This window comes from Mustela putorius, unplaced genomic scaffold, assembly GCF_011764305.1.
Source record: "Mustela putorius furo isolate JIRA1106 unplaced genomic scaffold, ASM1176430v1.1 tig00000095_pilon_pilon_pilon, whole genome shotgun sequence".
Classification (NCBI taxonomy): domain Eukaryota; kingdom Metazoa; phylum Chordata; class Mammalia; order Carnivora; family Mustelidae; genus Mustela; species Mustela putorius.
The window spans coordinates 28,890,515-28,903,721 of record NW_025421280.1 but is presented as its reverse complement, the minus strand read 5'-3'; the positions used below and the strand labels follow the sequence as shown (position 1 = coordinate 28,903,721).

Below are 13,207 nucleotides of genomic sequence, written 5' to 3'. Positions count from 1 at the left end.
TTTCAGATCCTTTTACCTCTGTGAATTTCAGGGAAGTCACCGGGGCTGTAGCGTCCCGAGAGTCTACAGCACCTTCATGATATTTATCTCCAAGGATATGAATGATTTCAGCATTTGCCTATCTCTCCCCACCTTGCCTGGTAGCCTTAAGTGTTAGCACTTAGGTCCAGTCACTTTCCATCTCTAGCACAATCTAGAACACCATGAATGTGTATGGCACAATATTCAACTACAGACTGGACACTTAAGTCAATTGAAAAACTCTTCAAATTCTTGGTCATCGTCTTGCTTAAGAAGTCCCTGCTCATTTTGCTAGGTGGCAGTGTGTTGGTACATGGAGGGAGGAAGCGTCATGTTTGATCTGCTCTTTGATAGCTGGGTAAAGTCGGAACAGGCCACGCTAGCTGGTTGGTTTGATAAGCGTGACTGGCCTCAGTTCCTAAACACTGTGGGCCAGATAACTCTTATCTCTGGCTCAGAGGACATCTAGCCCTAGCTAGCATGTATCCAGTAGTTGTGTATGCAACACCTGAGCCCTTCTCTGGGGAGTCCACAGTGACCAGGACTGACATGCCTGTCCCTGTGCACATGACAGTAGAGAGGAGATGGTGGATGATAGATAACTGAATTTAGACAAGGATATGAGATGAGTGAGGAAGGGAAGGTGGTGGGCTGTGAAAGCAGGGAAGATTGCAGGGTTTTATGGAGAAGGAGGCATTTCAGCTGAGACTTTCTCCTATATGGGTAGAGTGTGAGGAAAGGGTGCATCAGGCAGAGAGAAGAGAATGTTTGGGGGTTGCGAGGTTGGAAGATGGCTGTCCATTTCAGGAATGGAAGAAAGCCAAAGTGACAGCTTGGACAGGAGAGGAAGAGTGAGTGGCTTAAGATGGTTTAAAGCCAAACAGGGATGAAAACAAAAGAACCCTACTCCATAACCCTACTGCCATGGGATGGAACTCATCTACAGGAAATACTGGCTATGATACACACAAGAGGGTAGATGGGTTCCTGTGACATCAGTCGCATAGTCACTCCTGAAAAGTCAATTTCAGATAAATTAGGGATGAACCATTTGTATTTCAGGAGGATTTTACCACTCACATACTTCCTGGAGTGTTGTAATGAGAGATGAGTTTGTTTTCTCAGCCAGTTTTATTGACCACCTATTAGGTACCCAGCTATGGGCACACAATATTAAGCTAGTTCAGACTGGTCCTACGCTCTCAGGTTGCTATTCTAGTGGGGAAGGATGGAAGATGTTGATCAAGTAATACTATATTGCAATGTAGTGACTATTACTGTGGAAGTAGAAGCCTCAGCTGCTCTCAGAGCTCTGGAGACCTTTGTCCCTGTCTGTGTCCAGCAGCATGCAGTGTTCACAATGGCCACTTGACACCACGTGGTTTGTGGGCAATGGTTCGGCCATGGTGCATGTTGTAGAACTTGACCTCTTTGAGCCCCAGGAAACTGGTGCATGAGCCAAAAAATGGTCACCTCCATTTCCCACCTATGTTTCTTGGTGCTAGAGAAACATTATGTCTGAGCTTGAAATTAAGGTGGGAAAACTCTTTGGGGACCATTCCTCTGGAGTGAGCCAGACTTACCAAGCCTTGAGGTGTGTATTGAAACTCAACTGCCTGCAGGTCTGTGGCCAATCCTTAGGGACTCTTTAAATTCCACGAAAGAAGTGGAGATGGGGAATTGTGTGCCAACTTTTAATTGTGTGCCAGCTGTCACTTAAAATCCTGTGACTTGTTCAGTAATGACCATGGTCTTGGATTCTAAGGATTGGTATGCCAGCTGGGATTGGCAGGCTGTACACAGAAGGGGTCCCATTTTGCTCTTTCATGCCTTTGACTGACTCCTGATGAGCCTAACTCAGTTCAGCTCTCTGTGTCCTCCAGGAAGCAAGCCCAGGGGCCCTGGCAGATGGGCTCTGAGAGCATGGGGGCAGGGCTGGAGATGGTGGATTCAGACAATTCTCCTAATATCCTGCTACCCCAAGACATCACCTCCACTGAATTCTCTGGGGGCTTTTTGTTTGCTTCTTTAAACAAAGACTAGCTAGCCACCAGTGTGAACTGTTCAGCTCTCTTGAGGTTCTTTAACACAGATTGATAGGCAAAGAGAGACTTTGTAGTAACTTGGATGTAGTAACTTGGGTATGTAACTTGGGTGGCTCTGTGCCTCAGGGCACTGACTCACATCAGACAGACTCAGGTGGAAATCCTGGTGAGCCACTTCCTGGTTGTGGGACCTTGGTGCAATGATTGGATCTCTCTGATTCTCTGTCTGAAAACGGAGACACCAATAGTAATAGCACCTGCCTAATATATAAGCTGACTGGTACTTAGCAAATATTCAGGAAGTGCTCGGTACTGGTATTTCATCACTGAGGAGAGCCCAGTAGCAGCCTGGGTCCAGTGAATAGAATCAGCTCACTGTCTACCTACCTTATCCCATGCCTTTGGAAATCCTCCATGCATTCATCCATCAAACATTATTGAGTGATTTCTGTGTTCCAGGCCCCTGAAATTTAAACACAGGGCAAGGAGATGAGGTTCCTTCTGGTTTTTACCTTCACATCGGAAGGGACTCATTTATAAAAATATGAGTTAGTATGATTCACACAAAGAAATGCTAATTTTAAGGAAATGGATTTGTAGTTTCCGTTCTTGGGCCAGATGTAACAGCAAAGCAAACATTAAATGGATATTGTATCAGAGTCAGTGTGGGTTGTGAAGAAATCATTTTCCTGGATTTGGACCCTTCCCCAGTGAGGATCAGGTCACCTGGTTGTTTGTTCAAACTTACCATTGTGAGCATTCTATGAAGGTACATACACATGTTGTGTCTTTCCATAATTTCAGCTTTATTCAGTCTTAAAGTCAGGTTAACCTAATTATAAAGCAAACTCAATATTCCAAATTTACTTGACATTTTACTACATTTTTATCTTGGCTTCATAGATGTCATACAAAGCAAGCACAAGACAAAGTCATACAACAAGCAAGATAGAGCAAAGGGTAAGAGGTTAACAAACCAAATACAAAGTCAGTCCGTGAGCATGCAGTTGGGAGGAGACCTTGGTCTGAAAGGATCAGCTCTCTGAACTGCTGCTTATTATGTTCAAGCAGTGGAGGATCTCTGTTGAGTTTGGTGATCAGTTGGGAAGACCTTTTGCAGGAATTGTCTTTTTTATATGTGGTCAGATGTGAAAGGGGCAGCATTTGGAAAGTTTGACAGTTTGATGCAAAAATGCTCCTTTTTAAAAGGAGTTTAATCAGGGGTGCCTGGGTGGCTCAGTTGGTTGAGTGTCTGCCTTTGGCTTGGGTCAAGATCCCAGGGGCCTGGGTTCGAGCCCCATATTGGGCTCCCTGCTCAGTGGGGAGCTTGCTTCTCCCTTTCCTTCTCTCCCTTTGCTTTGCTCATTATCTCTCTGTTGTAAATAAATAAAATCCTTAAAAAAGGGGGAGTTTAATCAGTCTGGGGCCTTTGAAGACCTCCTTGAGTTCAGCTGGTTACCAGTTCTGGAAGCCATCAGCTTGTGCTGGTTTCAGTGATATCAGGTCTGAGCAGCAACACCCTTGGCTGCTTATGTCAGTGCTTGACATAAGTTATTTCTTGACCTGAGTGATTCCATCTTGCTCTGTACACCAGTTCTATCAGCTCCCCTTCTGCCATAAACTACAAAGTCCCAGGAAGGCATCCTGGGGACAGATATTTGTATCCTGCTCTTAATCTCTGTGTCTAAAATGTTATAAGTACTCATGAGTTTTTGCTGAATACATCAATTACAAATACATCCTGAGAAAGCACATGGTTTGGTCCACTTCACCAAATCATCATGAGACACCTGTTCTACTTGTATTTTCACAATAGCTGAGCTTCAGCTAAACTTTCTGAACAAACTGACAACCCGAATAAACCAATAACCAGTAAACCAATAAACCAATAAAACAGCAACAAGATGGAAATAGTGATTAAAAAAAAAAAACCTTCCCAAAAAACAAGAGTCCAGGGCCTGACAGATTTCCTGAGAAATTCTACTAAACATTCAAAGAAGCAATAATGCCTATTCTTCTGAAGATGTTTCAAAAAATAGGAACAGAAGGAAAATATCTAACCTCAGTCTATGAAGCCTTGATCCCAAAACCAGGCAAAGAGCCCACCAAAAAGGAGAATTTCAGATCAATATCCCTGTTGAATATGGATGCCTAAATTCTCAACAAGATCCTCCTAATAGGATTCAACAGAACATTAAAAGGATTATCCATTATGACCAGTTGGGATTTATCCCTGAGATACAAGGTGTGGTTCAACATTCGCAAATCAATCAGTGGGATGGAACACATTAACAAGGGAAGAGACAAGAACCATATGGGCTTCTCAACAGAGGCAGAAAAAACATTTGACAAAAAAAAAGCATCCTTTCCTGATTACAACTTGTCAGAGTGTATTGATAGAAGGAACATTCCTCAATTTCCTAAATGTCATCTATGAAAAGCCCACAGCAAATATCATTCTCAGTGGGGAAAAGCTGAGAATCTTCCCCCTTAAGATCATGAACATGACAAGGTTGCCCACTCTTGCCACTGTTGTTCAACATAGTACCTGAAGTCCTAGCAACAGCAACAGCAATCGGAAAACAAAAAGAAACAAAAGGTATTCAAATTCACAAAGAAGTCAAACTGTCTCTCTTCACAGATGACATGATACTTTATGTGGAAAACCCAAATTTCTAGAATTTATAGCAATTCAACTATACACTAGCATTTCCATACACTAGCAATGTGACTGAAGAAAGAGAAATTAAAGAATTGATTCTATTTACAATAGCACCAGAAACTGTAAGATCCTTAGGAATAAACCTAAGCAAAGAGTTTAACGGATCTATACTCTAGAAACTACAGAACACTCCTGAAAGAAATCAAAGAAGACACAAAAAGATGGAAAACATTCCATGCTCATGTGAAAATGTCTATGCTGCAAGGACAATCTACACTTGCAATGTCATCCCTGTCAAACAAACTACCATCATTATTTTTCACAGAGCTGGAACAATCCTCACATTTGTATGGAACCAGAAAAGACTCTGGAATCAATAGGGGATTGTTGAAGAAGAAAACCAAACCTGAGGCATCACAATGTCTGACTTCAAACTATATTACAAAGCCGTGATCATCAAGACAGCAACACATAGATCAATGGAACAGAAAAGAGAACCCCAAAATGGACCCTGACCTCTATGGTCAACTAATCTTCAACAAAGCAGGAAAGACTACCCAGTGAAAAAAAAAAAAAGACAGTCTCTTCAATGAATGGTGTTAGGAAAACTGGATAGCCAATGCAGAAAAATGAAACCGGACCATTTTCTTATACCATACACAAAGATGAACTCAAAATGGATGAAGGATAGAAATGTGAGACAGGAATCCATCAAAACCTAGAGGAGAACATAGAAAGTAACCTCTTGGACATCAACCATAGAGACCTCTTTCAAAGACATATTTCTAAAGGCAAGGAGAAACAAAAGCAAATATGAAATATGAAAATTTAGCTGAAGCACAGCTATTGTAAAAATTCAGGACTTCAACATTAAAAAAAAAAAAAAAAAACCCACCTCTGCACAGCAAAGGAAACAGTCAACAAAACAAAGAGGCAATCCACAGCTTGGGAGAAGATATTTGCAAATGACTTTAGAGATAAAGGGCTGGTATCCAAGATCTCCAAAGAACTTCTCATACTCAACACCCCAAAAAACAAAGAATCCTGTCCAGAAACGGAGGGAAGACATACAAGTGCCTAATAGACGCAAATGAAAAAATGTTCAAAATCACTAGCCATCAGGGAAATACAAATCAAAACCACAATGAGATACCAGCTTCCACCAGTTAGAATGGCAAAAATTAACAAGGCAGGAAGCAACAAATGTTGGAGAGGATGTGGAGAAAGGGGAACCCTCTTGCACTGTTGGTGGTAATGCAAGCTGATACAGCCACTCTGGAAAACAGTGTGGAGGATTCTCAAGATGGTCATAATAGAGCTATCCTACATGCAGCAATTGCACTACTAGGTATTTACCATACAGATACATATGTAGTGAAGAGAAGGGGCACATGCACCCCAGCGTTCATAGCAGCAATGTGCCCAGTAGGCAAACTGTGTTAGGAGCCAAGATGTCCTTCAACAAGGGCATGGATAAAGGATATATGGTTCCTATGTACAATGGAATATTACTCAGCCATCAGAAAGGATGAATACCTACCATTTCTCTTAACATGGATGGAACAGGAGAAGATTATGCTGAGTGAAATAAGTCAAGCAGAGAAAGATAATTATCCTATGGTTATCACTCCTATGTGGAACATAAAGACTAGCACGGAGGACCACAGGGGAAGTAAGGGAAAACTGAATGGGAAGAAATCAGAGAGGGAGACAAACCATGAGAGCCTCTGGACTCTGGGAAAAAAACTGAGGGTTACAGAAGGGAAGGAGGTACAAGAATGTGGTAACTGGGTGATGAGTATTAGGGAGGGCAGGTATTCTGATGAGCACAGGGTGTTATATGCAAGTAATGAATCATTGAATATTGCAACAAAAACTAATGATGCCTGGTGGTGGGTATTAAGGAAGGCATGTATTCCATGGAGCACTGGGTATTGTACATAAACAATGAATCTTGGAACACTGCCTCAAATGCAAGTAATGAATCATTGAATATTGCAACAAAAACTAATGATGCCTGGTGGTGGGTATTAAGGAGGGCATGTATTCCATGGAGCACTGGGTATTGTACATAAACAATGAATCTTGGAACACTGCCTCAAATGCTAATGGTGTATTTTTATGGTGATTAACATAACACAATAAAAACATGATGTATTATATGATGACTAATAGAACTGTATATATATATACATATATATGTATATATATATGGGTCAACAATTTGGGCAACAGAAAGTCTTCTGTTGCTTGTCTATGCAAGAGAACCCAGTGTATCAGAATCCAGACACACCTACATGATGCTGCCCTCCCAGCCCTTAGGTACATAACATTTTCTCTGTTGGAGGACATGGGATGAACTTCATCACACAGGGTCAAGAACAGGAGATCATGATCACTAGATCCTATGCAAGGGAGGTAAACAAACTGGAGAAAAACAAATATTGAACATGTATCCATTATCTATGAATGTGTGTATTTTCGTATCCTTGAAACCCTACAACAGTCCTATGGAGGTTGAACATTATTATTCCCTGCCATTCTGTCATATTTCCTTACCACCAAACTGGACATCAGGATTAGGAGTTTAGGGGACTGAATTTTCTCTGGAAGCTTCCCGTTATGCCATTCCTGAGCTCCTTATTCCTGAGGCTGAAAATGATCAGGCTAAAAAAAGGGTGAGGCTGTGTAGGGGGTGGCCATCAGAGGGTTACTGTCCATAGAATGGAGATGCTTGGACTTGAGGTAGATAATGGAGACAGAATCATAGTTCAAGATGATGACAGTGAGATGGGACACACATGAGATGGAGGACTTGTGCTTGCCCTCAGCAGAGGGGATCCTCAGTATGGAGGCCGCTATGCAGAGAGGATGCAGGAGAAGATGTAGGAGAGGATGGTGAGGAATAAACATCCCATAAGAGCAGTGTCACATGTCAGGACCAAGGTGTCCCCAAGGTGACAGAGGATGTCTCCTTCCCATAGGCCATCTTTAGGAGGGAAAGCACGTAGTAGACCCAATGGTAGAACACGTTCAGCCCAAAGAAGGTGAGGTGAAAAATGATCAGGATCGCCATCAACTCCATGACCGAGACACCAGCCCAGCACCAGGACGAAGACAGCACAACTCTGAGGACTTATGAGCACATTGTACCGCAAGGGTGGCAGATAGTCACATAGCAGTCATTGCCCATGATCATGAACAGAGAAGAGTGCTATATGTCACAGCACTTTGACCTCATTTATTCCTTTATATAGTTAAGAAGTGTTACTGAAGGTCTATTTTATATGGAAACATTCTAGGTGCTTGAATCCAGCAATGACCAAGGGCTAAGACTCTGAGGTCTTTTTCATGGTACACAGAGGGAAGTTGTCATAACCAAAAATGACAGCACAGACAGTCAGAGGTGCGTTAGAGACAGCCGAGGGAGCTGCAGAAGCTAAGTGTAGGTCTCAGACCCAGACTGCAATTTAGAGACTTTGAAATTGGTGATGTCTACAGGGAGACGTGCAGGGTGAGTAGGTATGATTCAGGTGAACCAGGCAGTTGGAAGAGGGGTTTCCAGACAGAGGGGACAGCAAGTATGAAGGTTCAGGGTGACAGAGGCATAGTGCATTTGGGAAATGGTATGTTCAGTGCACCAGGGAGAGTTAGAAGTCATTGGTGCGGTTCTGAATTGAAGGCATGCAGGTGGGAAGGGCATGAGCACATAAGACAATGGTGTCCACGTGAGGAGTTTGTTCTGAGGGTAATGGGGACCTTTTCATGTTTTCTAAATACATAGAGGAATGAGCTGCATTCCAATTTGTGAACATTTTCATGGATGTTTCTATTTGGGTTTCCCTATGAGGGTATTCTTATAAGATGTAGTACCTATCTTTTGGTGGATGAATACCTATGTGTTGTGTTGGGTCTATATTAGGCATGTAAATGCTGACTCATAGGGAATACCTATGTTCAGCTAGAATAGATACTGCCAAACCGTTTTGCAAACTGATGATACCAATAGGTACATTTTAAGCACAAGTTGCATGGTCAGATTCCTGTTTGTAGAGACCCCCTCTGGCTGGTGTGAGGAGGGAAGCAGGCTGCTGAGGGCAGGCAGGGTGGGCAGATGCAGGAAGAGATGGGGAGAGGTGCATGAGGGCATCCTGGATGGGGTGGAGTGGCAAGCTGAAGCTGATTTCAGAGGTAGAACGGACGGACAGTGCTGTTGATTGGACAGAGGGAGAGAGGAAGTGAATGTTTTCTACTTCTAACACTCAAGACACCAAATATGTGAGTTCTTTCCACACCAATGACCAATTCTCCAACTACCCAGACACCATGTTGGTGTCCTATAATTCTGTTCAATTCTGAACTAACAACCTGAAGATGTCCGTCACACGTATTAGGTATTGAGAGTATCTGCACATCTGTCTGATTCAAGGGACTTTGGTTATTGGTTATTTTATCTCCAGGGGCCACACACTGCTTGCCACACAGTAGGTGCACAAGAAATAACTGTGAGAAAAATGGAAGTATGGGACCCACACTCAAGAAAAAAGGTTGAGGGGCGCCTGGGTGGCTCAGCGGGTTAAAGCCTCTGTCTTCGGCCCAGGTCATGATCCCAGGACCCTGGGATCGAGCCCCGCATCGGGCTCTCTGCTCAGTGCAGAGCCTGCTTCTCTCTCTCTCTCTCTCTCTGCCTGCCTCTCTGCTACTTGTGTTCTCTGTCAAATAAATAAATAAAATCTTTAAAAAAAAAAAAAAGAAAGAAAGAAAAAAGGTTGAGGGGCGCATGTGTGGCTCAGTGGGTAAAGACTCTGCATTCGGCTCAGGTCATGGTCTCAGGGTCCTGGCATGGAGCCCTGGATTGGGCTTTCTGCTCAGCAGGGAGCTGGCTTCCCCCTCTCTCAACCCTGTCTCTCTGCCTACTTGTGATCTCTGTTTGTCAAATACATAAATAAAACTTAAAAAAAAAAAAAAAAAGACTGAGATGGGGGTTGAGGTGTGAAGAGTTCACATGGTCCAAGCAACTACCTTGTGCCAGGCTTTTTCTACACATTGTGTCTCTTCTCCTTTTCATTCAAGCTCATTTCATAAAAGAGAAAATGAGGCCCAGAGAGGCCAAGCCACTTGTCCAGAGTCACAGCGCCCCCTCCAGGCAGGGATAAAGAAGCCACTGAACTGAGACCCTTGGCTCCACTCCATCAACTGGCTTCCCCTTGACCCTCTTCTGTCACCTTAGCCTTATATATCCTGACCTCTCTGGGCATCCAGAAGCAACAACCAAAATCTTTCTCCTTAGTCCTGAATTCACTTCTTGGTTGAACATCTGATTCTGTGATATTCTTTCCCGACTTGAGTAGTGCTAGGAAATGCCTCACATTGTCCACACATTCTGGGTCCTCTGTTGTGCCAGGGGGCTAAAGCTTAGAGGAGAGTGTTGATGGGACCCTTAATCCAGGCTGACACCTCCTTCCAGCCCACTCTCTCCTGGACCCTACAAGGGTGGATCCAAGGGGCCTAAAGTCCCTTCACATTTTGACCTCGTCTGACTTCCCAGACTCCCCAGACCCCATACTGGACATTTCTCCATGCCTTTTCTTCAGTTGGTTCCCTTGCTGGCCATTCCCTCCCTGACTCCGTGTTCCAGGGACTGTTCATCCTTCGGAGTTCAGCTCAGATGCCGCCTTCCTCCCTTCCCACAGGCGCTGTAGAGTCTCACAGCACTGTGCATGTGCTTCCTTCACTGTTTTCTTTAATGCATTTTTATTGTGTATCTATCATTCCATTTAATATTTACCATTCTGGGTGCTGGGAACATAGGATGCTCCCAATGAGATGCCATCTCTGCCCTCGGGAGGTCTGTTGAAGTCCAGTGAGAGACACAGACCCCATAACCAGTGATGACAGCACCATGTGATGGGGGACTTCAGGGCAAGCTAGGAGTCAGACAGGCGCCTGGTCAAGCCAGTGGTGCAAGGACACAGGATAGGCTTCCTGGAGAGGGTGGCACGTGAAATGAGACCAGTTGATTGAAGCAGATAGGAGTGCGGCATGAGGGATGCAGTGGGATCTGGGGATGAGAGAGTCTGCTACACTCAGGAAGTTGAAAATGCTCCCATCATTTTAGCCTACAGATACAAAGTGGGGGTCTGTGTTGGAAGATGGAGAGGGAGCTGAGAGAGGAAACTGAAGAGGCCAACAAGGACCAGACTGTTGGCTGCAGCGAAGCATCTGGGACGAGGGAGCCCTGACTGGTTCCACGCAGAGGGGAAGACGGAATGTGGTTTGTTCAGCAGGATCCCTCTGATGCTGTGCAGGAAGCAGGTGCAGAGGTCAGACCTGAAGCAGAGAACTGAATCAGGACGGATGCTGTAGTGGGTCAAGATAGTGTCGCTCAGAAGTGCAAGCCCACTTGGAACCTCAGAATGTGACCTTGTTTGAAATAGGGTCTTTACACATGTAATTAGAGAAGGATCTCAAGGTGAAAACATACTGAGTGCTGGGCTCCTAAATGCTGGTGTCTAATGACTAGTGTCCTTATAAGGAGAGGAGAAGACATACAGACACAAGGACAAGTTCATGTGAGGGCAGGTAGAGATTGAAATGATGCAGTCAAGTCCGCTGGCAGCCGCCAGAAGCCAGGAGAGAGGCATAGGGCTGATCCTCCCTCAGAGCCTGCAGAAGGAACTACCCTGCTGACCCCTGACCCCCAGAACTGTGAGAGAGCACATTTCTGGAGTTTGCAGCACCCCAGTTTATGGCAATTTGTACCCGAGTCCCGGGAAACTTAGGCAAGGGCAGGTGCTGTGTTCTAGGTCAGATGAGCTCACACTATGCAGGGGGCCTGCACACGGGGAGTGGGAGGTGAGTGGACACTGAGTTGCACTGTGGCCCAAGCACAAGGCAAGTCTGGCTATGGGTAACTGTGATGGCTTGGCACCGCCTCCTCCCTCTCAGATCTCAGCCTGGGCAGTTGGGTCCAGAGCAGGGCCATGTTGTAGAGATCCCACCTCTGGCCCAACATCTCTGCTTCTGCAGAAACCAGACCGCAGCTTTCTTCTGGACCAGTCCCAGGGACTGGGGCCCAGGGTTTCTCCACCAAAGCTCTGAGAACCTGTGTTGTCCTCTCTAGGATAGCCCGCGGTGCCTGTCTGTAGGGTATGGATGGAGCCTGAACATTGAGAACAGAGTGTGCCTAGTCCATAATGCATGAGAACAAAGGAGTATTCTCAGAGAGTAGGGGAGGGACACCAGCCTCCTGCTGTATTTCTTCCTCTGTCTTGTCACCTCCATCTCCAGGCTTAACTATCCTCTGCACAGCCCAGCTGGGAGGCCTCAGGGAAGGTTTGGAGGCTGCATGTACAGTGGGTCTCAGGGAAGCCTCTGGAAGTCTCCTGAGTCCCTCCCCCACTCAACTCTGGGGCCTGAGGTCGGCCCCGCCCACAAGCTGAGTCAGCAGCTCACCTCCCTCTGGAAAGCCTTTGGAATGTCACTGGAGTAAAGCTAGATAAAGTGCAGGTGCAGCCTCCCGCCCTGCCCACCCCACTTCTGAGCTCTTGGTGTTGAGTGCCAGTGAGGGGACCCCGGGCTTCCCCTGCGACGCCCCCAGACTGCTCTCGGCTGCCAACAACAGAGGCGAGTGTGTGCCCCTGGGTGTCTTTGAGGAGGAGGTGATGCAAGCGCGGGATGCAGAGAAAGACTGTGGGTAATAAGAATATTGGGGTGGATCTTGGGACCCGGAACTGGGCCCAACGAAGTCTGAAGCAAATAGTGCCTGGGCGGAGACCTCTAATCCGGAATCGCGCATCCAGGCTGGGCTTTGTGCACGAGGGTTTCCTTGAGAGTCCTGTGCACTTCCTGGTTGTCACTGCAGATCTCAGCGGGAAGGTTGTGTGTCAGGGACACCAGCGTTAGTCACCTGCTTGTGCTGTGTCCTACTGTGAGAGTGTAGGTCCGTGTGCACCTGCAGGTGTGCTTTTGGCCCTGACTCTGCTGTTGTGTGGGTCCATCCGCGCAGCGAGGTCTCTGCATCTGTGTGAGTGTGCAGGGCTGACAGCAGGGCTCAGGTGCCTGTGGGCCTGCTGGGTGCCTATCTGGTGTGAGAGCTTAAGGCAGCTGCACCTGTGGGGATGGGTGGCAAGGGGAATGCAGGTATGTGGAGGTGTGGGACCGCCCACAAGGAGGTGTTTGTGAGACACAGGGGGCACCCAGATCCCAGTCTGTGAGACAGGAGGCCACCCACCCCTGAGAAGAGCTGTTCTGAGGTGCTTCTCCTTCTGTTCTCACATACTCCTGGGCAGAGGCTCAGTGGCTGCCCTGGAAGGCACAGGTAGGCTTAAGGGCAGGTGGTGGGTTTTTCCTCCCTCATCTGCCCTCTGGCCCTAGACACTCACTGTCTGTCTCCTTGGGGACAGGCTGGGCTGTGAATCAAGGGAGAGACAACTCAGAAGTAAAGGGGAAGGTCCATTTTGTTTTTAAAAGAAAAAAT

The 13,207-nt window shown here is 45.9% G+C and overlaps 1 pseudogene; it reads right to left on the bottom strand.

The window, feature by feature from the left end:
* Positions 1-7,307: 7,307 nt before the first annotated feature.
* On the bottom strand, positions 7,308-11,713 carry LOC101690583 (annotated as a pseudogene).
* Between the last annotated feature and the right edge of the window lie 1,494 nt (positions 11,714-13,207).